Source organism: Anguilla rostrata, chromosome 7 (genome assembly GCF_018555375.3).
Source record: "Anguilla rostrata isolate EN2019 chromosome 7, ASM1855537v3, whole genome shotgun sequence".
NCBI classification, from domain to species: Eukaryota; Metazoa; Chordata; class Actinopteri; order Anguilliformes; family Anguillidae; genus Anguilla; species Anguilla rostrata.
In genome coordinates, this window is record NC_057939.1 from 9,562,740 (window position 1) to 9,572,218 (window position 9,479).

The 9,479-nt window shown below is 42.1% G+C and overlaps 1 long non-coding RNA gene across 1 annotated transcript; it reads left to right on the forward strand.

Annotated features, from left to right (window-relative positions):
• The first annotated feature begins 245 nt into the window (after positions 1-245).
• Positions 246-6,025, forward strand: LOC135258945 (uncharacterized). The gene is made up of 3 exons (XR_010331159.1): positions 246-888; positions 2,871-3,311; positions 4,223-6,025. It is a non-coding gene; the product is annotated as an uncharacterized LOC135258945 (long non-coding RNA).
• Positions 6,026-9,479: the final 3,454 nt, after the last annotated feature.

Consider the following 9,479-nt stretch of genomic DNA (forward strand, 5'->3'; position numbering starts at 1 on the left):
TCATAAACCTTTCTTTTGCTGTGGGGGATTCCTCCGATGAGGTCCTACTGTACTTCCAAAAATGAACATAAGAATTTCCGGTAACAGACACGCAAGGCTACCCTTCCCAGTCTCTGTACTTCAGTCCCATTAACTTGAATTGTATTTATTGCTCACTAATACATTTCCTCCTAAATTTTTTCGAGCCTGAGACGTGATCCATTCTTTTAAAGAAATCTGAACATCATGGACTTTTAATAATATATAAAGAACATCCCGTGCGGCAATGGAATTCATTACAGGAATAATCATCAATCAAATTTTAAAATATATATATATAATTAGAATGTCTTGTATCAACTGGTATTCACATTTTTCATTCTGGGATACAGGTGCAATATTAAGTAAAATATGTGAATTGAAATGTATTGAAAAAACCTCTTTAAGACTTACTAGCCTTCCTAATGTTCATTGATTGGAATGTTTGTATCTGGTGCAAGTGTGGCACACAGATACATCTCCCTATTAGCAGAAGCCTGTGGCCTTTTTGACCTGATGAAATAGCCTTGAGTTTCTCCTTTACTTTTGAATGTCTCTTAGCTATTTCAAGTACAGTGGCATAAAACTCAATGTCCTGTGTATTTATGGTAGGAAATTGGAGGTGTGTAAGCAAAGTGCCTAAAGACTGGTGAAAAGGACTAAAAACGGGTAAAATAACTTGGACCTTATGCGCTGATGATCAGATCTTTCTCGTGCTTGTATTATAGCTTCTGTGTGTTTCAGATGAACCCATTTGGGTCTGAACATTGATTCTGTTGCTTCAGTTTTCCACTGGGTTCCAACAGCATGTGGAGCAGGAATGAAGCAGAGCTAGGTCCAACACGAAATCCAACATGTTGTCAGGCCCTGGTAAGCGTCATCACTTTTGGCTGATCCATGTCCGCTTCAGATGATCTAAAGCTAAGTATTGATGTATTCCAGTCATTACCATTAATGGTCTATTTAAAATGAAATGCATTATGCTTGCCATGCTTGCAGTTCTCGCCACTTTCAACGGTCTACCTTCTGGCTGTGAAAATAAACTCTCTGTACTATGGTGGGTTCCATGGAAAGCCAACCCATTAATCATTAATTAAGGGGGTAGGGGGGGGGGGGTGTGTTTGAAGTACTAGTATAGACATTGGATACTGGGGTTGTGAATTTGAATGCTGGGCAGCACATTATCAAAGTAACCTGTTGCAATATCCACACCCAACTGTGTGTCAGTTAAATGAAACAGCCTTGTCTAGGCTGGCTTGCTGGAAATTTTGCGTCTGTTTCTTACTCCTCAGCGAAGCCAAGGCTGTTTCATTGAGCATACGTTGCCTATAAACGTTCTACAGACCAGAAAAATAAGAGCACACCTTATGTCACTTCCATATAACATTTGCTACAATATGCCGTGCGGAAAGATTTGCCTGTGAGGCCCTTTCTCTATTGCGGATTTAGTAACTTGGAATTCTAAGACTCGTTCAAACCGATGAGTTCCTGAGTGAAGAGTAACTCCAGAAAACGGCATCGGCAGTTTAACAATAAAAAATCCACAACAACATTGTTAAATAAAAGCGCGCGGCTCCTGAAAACAAAAAAAAAGATAAACATTTCATTGATCTTATTCACACATAAACAGTTCTTGATTTTCTGTGGGGAGTGAGGATGTCTCGACACTGACCCTTTCACCTCCTGAGTTTCATCCACTGTATAAGGTTTTATCACTCATGACAAGGGCCAATGCTTGTAGACACATTTTGTTAACGAGACTACCGATTTCCATCTTAAATCTATGGATCTCCACAGGGCCGTGCATCAATCTCAAGTGATCGTTCCACCTCAGGGAGGAAGATATGGGCAAGCCATCAGCAATCCATTATTTCCGTAGCTCCACAATGGATGGGACTATATATTCCTGGAAATATTTTGCCTGTTTACTCTTGCGAATTAGGGTATGTGTTGATCAGGAAAAGAAAGGCCTATCAAAGTACATTTCAACTAAAAAATGGAGGGCAAGGAATATTTATAGTGTAAAATACAAGCTTCATTCAAGAAAATACTGTCTTCTCACAAGTCATTGGTCTAGTATACGGCATCAGCACTGCAAAAAAGGCGATTTAAACAAGTATTTTAGTCTTATATTTGTACTTTAAATCTTATTTCTATTACTATTTTGCTAAATAGGTCAAAAAGATAGGTAATGAGGTGAGACAGTTTTACTCATTTCAGGATTTGCCAGTGGGGTAAAACAATTGCATCTGTCAAGCAAAAAGTAACTAATATTTTCTATTTGAAAGAAGACACAAGCACTTGTCAAAACAGACTTTTTTTTGCAGCGAGGTTGCTAAAAAAGCAAGCTACAGCATACAAAGCCTGGAGAAAAATGGGTAGTGACACAACCAATCCCAAAGTAAAACAGGTAGCAACAGGACCAATCCAAGAGCAAGCCTGACCAATCCTCAAGCATGCCGGGCAATTAATATACAAATCCAAGAGCTGTCTAGGCCTGAAAACAAACCATCCATTAAAATCCTTATTCACATTTAACAGTCTCATAATAAACCGCCCCAGTCATGCCTGTAATCGTTCTGTAAAAATGAGTAACAGCACTGGGGGCCGGTGGGAGGTTATTCGAAACACCTTCAGGTAGAGTGAAACTGAAGCATCATTAAGCCACCGGTGCCAAGCTTTTAATAATATACCCCAGGCAGAACAAAGCCAGAATGAAGACCTGCGTTTTTTGGTCTGCCTGGGGTATATTATTAGTGGGGTATATCACAGCCTTGTGTTCCTAAATGCGTGTGCAACACAAGGCTGTGGTGTGTATGATTACTAAGCCCTGTGTCACATTTATTCCACAGGGAGGGATATCAGAGCTGTCACTGCACCTACGTCCTTCAGCTTTTCGGCCTATCACAGGTGACTCTGGGTATGAGATTTTTTTGTTATCTAACATATAACGTTACCACATGTCATGTTCATGTGAAGAGGAAAACACAGACATTTCTCTTTGGTATAGTCATATGGTATAGTATTTATAGTATAGTATTTACACAAGTTCCATTGCCACTGATGATGCATATATTTAATGTTATTTATGCTGTACTTTACTGCTTTGGGGGTCAGCATTTCAACAAGTGATACCGGGGAATTTTCACCATACTATGACACTGAAAGACCAAGAAACATCGCTCATACTTCACTTTTCTCTTTCCATCAGAACTTCATACAGTAGCTGGGATTCATCTGTTAGCCTTTAACTGTCCATGACTCACTGTCCCCAAACTTGGAAGCAGGAACCAGTAAGTGCTTTGATTTTTACAAGACTGTAGATTAACATATCAGTGTATTCTTGGTATCCCTCTATATATTCTTACATATTCTGTCATTCTATTTCCTCCATTTTGTAAGCTTTGATTCAGTAATTCAGTTTTAATGCTTGAGTCTACGTAAGTAAATAAGTAAATAAATCTGTTGACCCAAGGCATGTTGTTTAAAAGTGACTTTTGAGGATGTACCTCATGTAAAGTGTTTACACGAACCCTCCCCACTATGATTCATGGGGTAAAGTCTGAATAGATTCATTAACCAATGTGTCATTCCCAAGAGAAACCAGACACAGAAATTTGGTCCTATTCATCCAAGTACCTTAGTAGTTGCCCCATTAAGTATTTCCCCTTAAACCTACAGCTCCAAAGATGAGGCACTGTACTATGATCTATAAGGCTGTTATTTTCCATGTCTTAATTTGCTTAGCAAGACAGCACTATATGAAGCAAATAAAACATAACTTGTAAAATGAAAGTAATTAAATAAAATAAGTGAGGCTGTGACGCTGCAGGCCACGCTATAAACATGAGCATTCATTAGCAAGTTTTAAATATGTATGTATCAATGTCACAAACATCAGCAGCCATACACTATAAAATTCAAGGTGGGGCCAGGGCATACACACCAATGTCCCAAGACTAGTTGTGGATAATTCTCAAAGCAACTTTAGTTCGTTGAACCCTGGCCCTTCTGTTCGGTACCCTATATATAGTACACCGGGGGGGGGGGGGGGGGGGGGGGGGGGGCATCTCAGCACGGCACCTGTGGTTGCATGGTGTTTCTCATATTTCGTGTATAAGATGTCATTTGTATTTAAAAACTAAAAATCTAAAAAAAAAAAAAAAAAAAACAGGCCCCCGTACATGGTGATGATATTCCCCAGTGTATTTCAGCCGGCGCTTGTCACGGTGATGACTCACCGCCGGGACAGAAACAGGCATGCGCTGCGATCTTCCCGCATTCGGGCTCCCTGCTCGCCGACACTCGACACCTGTAAACCGGTACGTGCTCACAGCTCACTGCAGCGCGACGGGAGCGTGTCCCTAATGGCCGCGGTCACTGCAGTGCCACCGCGCACACCTGCCATGGCCTCGGATCGCCACGACACGAGGAGCGGCACACGTGTAATAGCTTGGGCACAAATCACTGCAGCACCACACAGCGTGCAACTCGGCCGGTACCGCCCCTGCAGTTTACTCCCGTTCATGACAGTGTCTGTATCTGTTCAGCCTGTAGGTCTTACCCTTATAACTGTATCAGCTTATATGTATTCTGTACATGTAGATCCAGCCTCACTGGCATAAGTCTGTATATCTGTGAAATGTTTTCTTCAACATGGTCATTTTCTGAAATACTGCAGATTTAACTTATTGCTGTGGATTTACTGACTCACATCCACTATGGAGGGTTGTCGACACTCACAGCTAAAAAAAAAAAAAAGAGAGAGACACTACATGCAGGGTAAAAGGCAGGCCGACATACCATAACCATCTAATAAGCAGGCTGTTGTCCTTTGTCCCCATTAAAGGAAGGACATTATATAACATCGAGAGGTCACCAACTTTTTAAATATTCCATTGTTGTGCTTGACCGATCACCACTCTCCACTCTTACGGCACTCCTTCTGGGAAATGTGTTTATTTAATAGCCAACGCAGAAACACTTTCACTATTCCCTGGCACCTATTGTTTAACCAGGCCACAGCCATGTGACCAACAGAGTTTGGAATTCCCCTGCAATACCAGGAAAGGTTTAGTACAGTACACATGACAGATTAATGAATAGGAGTCATAGGAGAAAGCGAAACATTTTTGTGAACAAATGCATGATGCAACAATTGCTAGGTTGGTGCAAAAATATATGAAACCTATATGACTGTTCCTAGGTTGGTGCTCTGATAAAATGCAATTTATGCCAATACTGATTCTTAAGGTTAGCTTAAGGTTAGTGTAAGGGGTAAAGTCCATGCCCATTGCGCTTAATCAAGTCCTCACTAGTGTAGCGATGCATGGAGGATTGTTTGTACTGGCCTAGTAACTTACTGCATACTGTGTGCGGGGTTTATCCTTGCTGTATACGGGGTGTATCCATGCTGAGCACATGATAACCATGAAGAATAGTTTCTGTTGATAAAATTTCTGTTGTAAAAAAAAAAAAAAACATCCTAGCAAAATACATACATATATATTATATTCAAATTCTGATTTAGAAAAATCTATCTGACAGTTTTGGCGGGTCATTTCTCCTAACTGCTTGTAGCACCGAACTAGCATGACAGTTTATTTACTGGCAAAAGTGCAGTCTGTCTGCCGAAATCCACCAGGTAGCTTTCAGGCAGATACTAAAGGAAACCCTCCTCTTTGGTCGCTTAGTGTTTTTGGACATATGAAGGCATATGACAAAGCTACTTCGATAGAACCGTACAGTGACAGGGGGCAGTTAACAGACTACAGCATGGACATCACACATCTGGGACAGAAGGCAGTGATTGTGAGAAATGACAGCCACCCCCCCCCCCCCCCCAGGACAGTTATAACCTTGAACCAAAGAAGATGAAGAGAGTGGCAAGTATGAAGAACTCAAGATACGGGCTGTGTGAGGTCAAGGAGCTCACCATCAGGGATAAGGGCTTCTATTATTGCTTTGGTTTTGAGCCAGTTTGCACCAGACAAGTCTGTACTCGATGCTGAGTGCTGGGGGGTGGGGGGGGGGGGTGCTAGGGGTGGGGCGCTCGATGGTGCTGACTCTACCCTCCATCTCTTCATCTAACTACTTATCTCAGGCAGGATGTGTGTTACAATGTGAATAGTCATGATAGGCAAAATTGTTGGTTGAGTGTTGTGTAATCCAATTACATGGTCATAATGGTCCAAGTCTTTATCATTTAGAAGGGTCAAAAGTACCTTGAAACTATACAAAAACTGAACGGTGACTGTGACGTGACTTGTGAAAACGGTGTCGAAATGAATGAAAATAACTAATCAATGCAATCAATGTTATCAATTTTCTTCCCTCAGGGACACCCCTCTGATATAATATAGAAGTAACAGACCTCTCTTTGATATTGAATTCAGGTAAAATGAAGACTCAGAATGGCACCTTCTCATAGTTAACTAGATCTGAGAGCAGTTGAATGAATATCAGGGTGTGAGAGTTAAGGTATGAATGTGACTACGTCAGCAGGCCACAGAAACGGACTTAGATCACGCTGGTGTATGCCAGAGCCAGCTCCTGGCCAAAAAAAAAAAAAGAAAATGGTCAGTGCAGTCATTTAGAAACCACAACTGCTAGAGACCCACATTGCGAGTGATAATTTTTTTTCATATTTATCCCCGGATCACATGAAACTATCATAAATAAATGAATATGTATGCAGCATATATAGCGTGAATACAGACTAAATGAATAATCTGGTACGGTTCAAGAGCATATACAGAGAATAGTCATTATAAGAGATATTCACGAACTGACATATTTGGAGCATGTATAATATATGGCTGTACTCGTAGCTGAACTGTGATTTATGGTCTGTACCACCGGGAAAATATTTCCAGGCAGATTCGCAATCTGTTCACCTTTTACGAGCACGAGCCCGATCAGTGTTTTTCGGGTTCTGCGGCTCACTCTGAAGCTGACTGTGTCCGCGCCGTGTTCGTGGCACAGACAGGCGTTTGTGGGGTCCGGTCTGTCCCGGACCCGCAGTGCGGACACGACGAGAGGCCGTGCCAGCATCGCGCTGTGCAGACGCCGGCTGAACCGTGGTTACCTGATCTCCGTTTCGAGACCCGGCCTGTGACTCACGCACACGCCCATGTGAAACCGATAGTTTCGCACTGTGGGGGTCAGGCAGATTTTTTGTTGGAAGGGAGCAGGGGGGCGAGTCACGGAGGAGTGTCCCAGCCCATCCAGGCACGGCCTTTGCGGTTTCTGCCCCTGTGTGTGTCTCTGACGTGTCGGGGCATGTCCCGCCGCCTGTCCTCCCTGTAGGCTTGCCTGAGCCCTGGTAATTCCGTTTCACAAAAAGAAAATCCTGCTTCTGGGACAAAAAAAAAGGCTTCTGCATCTGAGAAATGTATTTTATTTGGCAGCAACTTTATGCCAAATCGAGCATAATTATCAGCTGTGGGAACAAAACAACTGGCTCATTTTCACATAGTTTCTTTTTTTTCTGGGAAATGTTACAGCTTTATTCATGGAAGGAAATTTCTGGCCTAACATTACAGATGAGATCATCATTACAGATCGTCTTTCTACTCTCAGTAAAGATAGAAGCCTTTTCCTTGAACTGTATTGATTCGCTTTTGAAACCTTTGCTTGGAGAGTTCTTTCTCTTTCTCTTTCTCTTCAGTTTGGTCCCTAATGCCATTAAACATATCGCATTTACAATTTAAAACATTCAAGCTGTTTTTGGGAAAAAATAAAATCTCTTGTTCATTTCTGGCCATCTCCGCATAGTACCTTGTAGATACACATTAATACAGAGGCCTTATTCCAAAATTCATCAAGGTTAATTATTAAGGAACATTAATCACTTCGGTTCATCTCTATAGAATTATTAATGGCCTTACAGTGTGTTCCTTGCGTGTGGATGTGATTAGCTCTGTGCAGACATCTCCCATTACCTTTGAGTACAAGGCAGGGCATGCGGGGCTCAGGCAGAGTTTTAATAATATATACACTTTGATCAATCAGACTTAGCTTTTTATATAGCTCTCCAAACACCGCAGGACTACAATGCACATTGCGGTGCATTAGCCTGTCATAACAAACAACTGAAAATCTCTTCATAAAGCAGCTTGTCCAATAAGACAAGCACAACTGCTTGTCTGCAGATTTGGTCTATCCTGTAAGAGCACTTAAAATCTTATTGTGGTGGTTGTCTGTTCAGCAGGACAGTTGAAAATCCTAATGTATGTTGGACAATCCTGCTGGATTACTGAAAATCCTGCAGACGTGTAGTGGTGGTGCACTCACATTAAATGTGTCACCACAATCGCAGCACTTAAACCGATAGAAGAGAGAGGAGGATGGAAGGAGAGAAAGAGGCAAAAGTCTTTCTGCCAAGGGATAGGGGGTATTTTCCCTCGTAATCAATTAGAACGAGACAGTGGCATTCCTATTGGATGCATTCTTTCTGCAAACGTTCCCTTAGGACCAACAGCATATGGCCACAGACGCGGTGACATTGCTGCAGTCCCGGGAATGCTTCACGTTCCTGAAACCCACAGAACCAGCGGAGGAGCAAGAGCAGCTGTGGTCTGCAGACCAGTCAAGTCACGTTGGGAAATACGCTAAATAACAGAGCGGCATACTGTGCGAGACCGAACAGTGTATCTTTTCATTGTGGAAAGCTCAGAAGGTTTGCTCTCTCTTAGCGATCGCTCACCTGGGTACCACGGGACGTGACCCTTGGATCACCCCGAATCGCAAAGCAAAGCAACCAGCTCCAAACCCAAATGTCTTGACCTTTCCAGAGCGAAGCTTAGACAGCATGACTGCTTCATCTAATATCCAGCTAATGGACCTCATCGCATTTCCACATGGGATTTTTGGCTCCCTTTTGGACAGATGCATTTTAATGGATTAAACTATTACCCATTTGAGAGGTCATTTGTCAAAAAGTTAAGAAAAAGTGAAAGTAAATTGACTATACAAGCACTGCAATGCACTATTTGACATTGAGAAAAGTTTAATCCACGGTCCCCAGCCAGCTCTCCTTGAGATTCTGGGACATCTCAAACTAGCAGTAATTACATTTAATTTTCTTTTTTGTCAGGAGTTTAGGATATAGGAACGAATCTTAATACCTCAATAAGGAATCAAAGTCAAAGCTTTTTGTCAGTGACTTGTCAATGATGATTTGCCAATGGTATAAACCGTATAAAATTTCAATATAAAATTTTCCCACTTGTTCCTTTTTTTTTTAAGTAGTTGTCAGCTGTGGTATTTGAAATCTACATGTGCCACTTTACACCCACTTAGCCTCCCTGGCTGGTCACGACTGCGCCATTGTTCGGCTCCCAGAAAAGACTAGTCTGGGCCGTAGCAGCTGATAGGGGTCAAATTCTCCTGTCAGCTATGCAGGGGAGGGCCAAAGGTCTCCTGTTTAATTGAAACAGCCCTTTGTTCTGGCTGCCTGC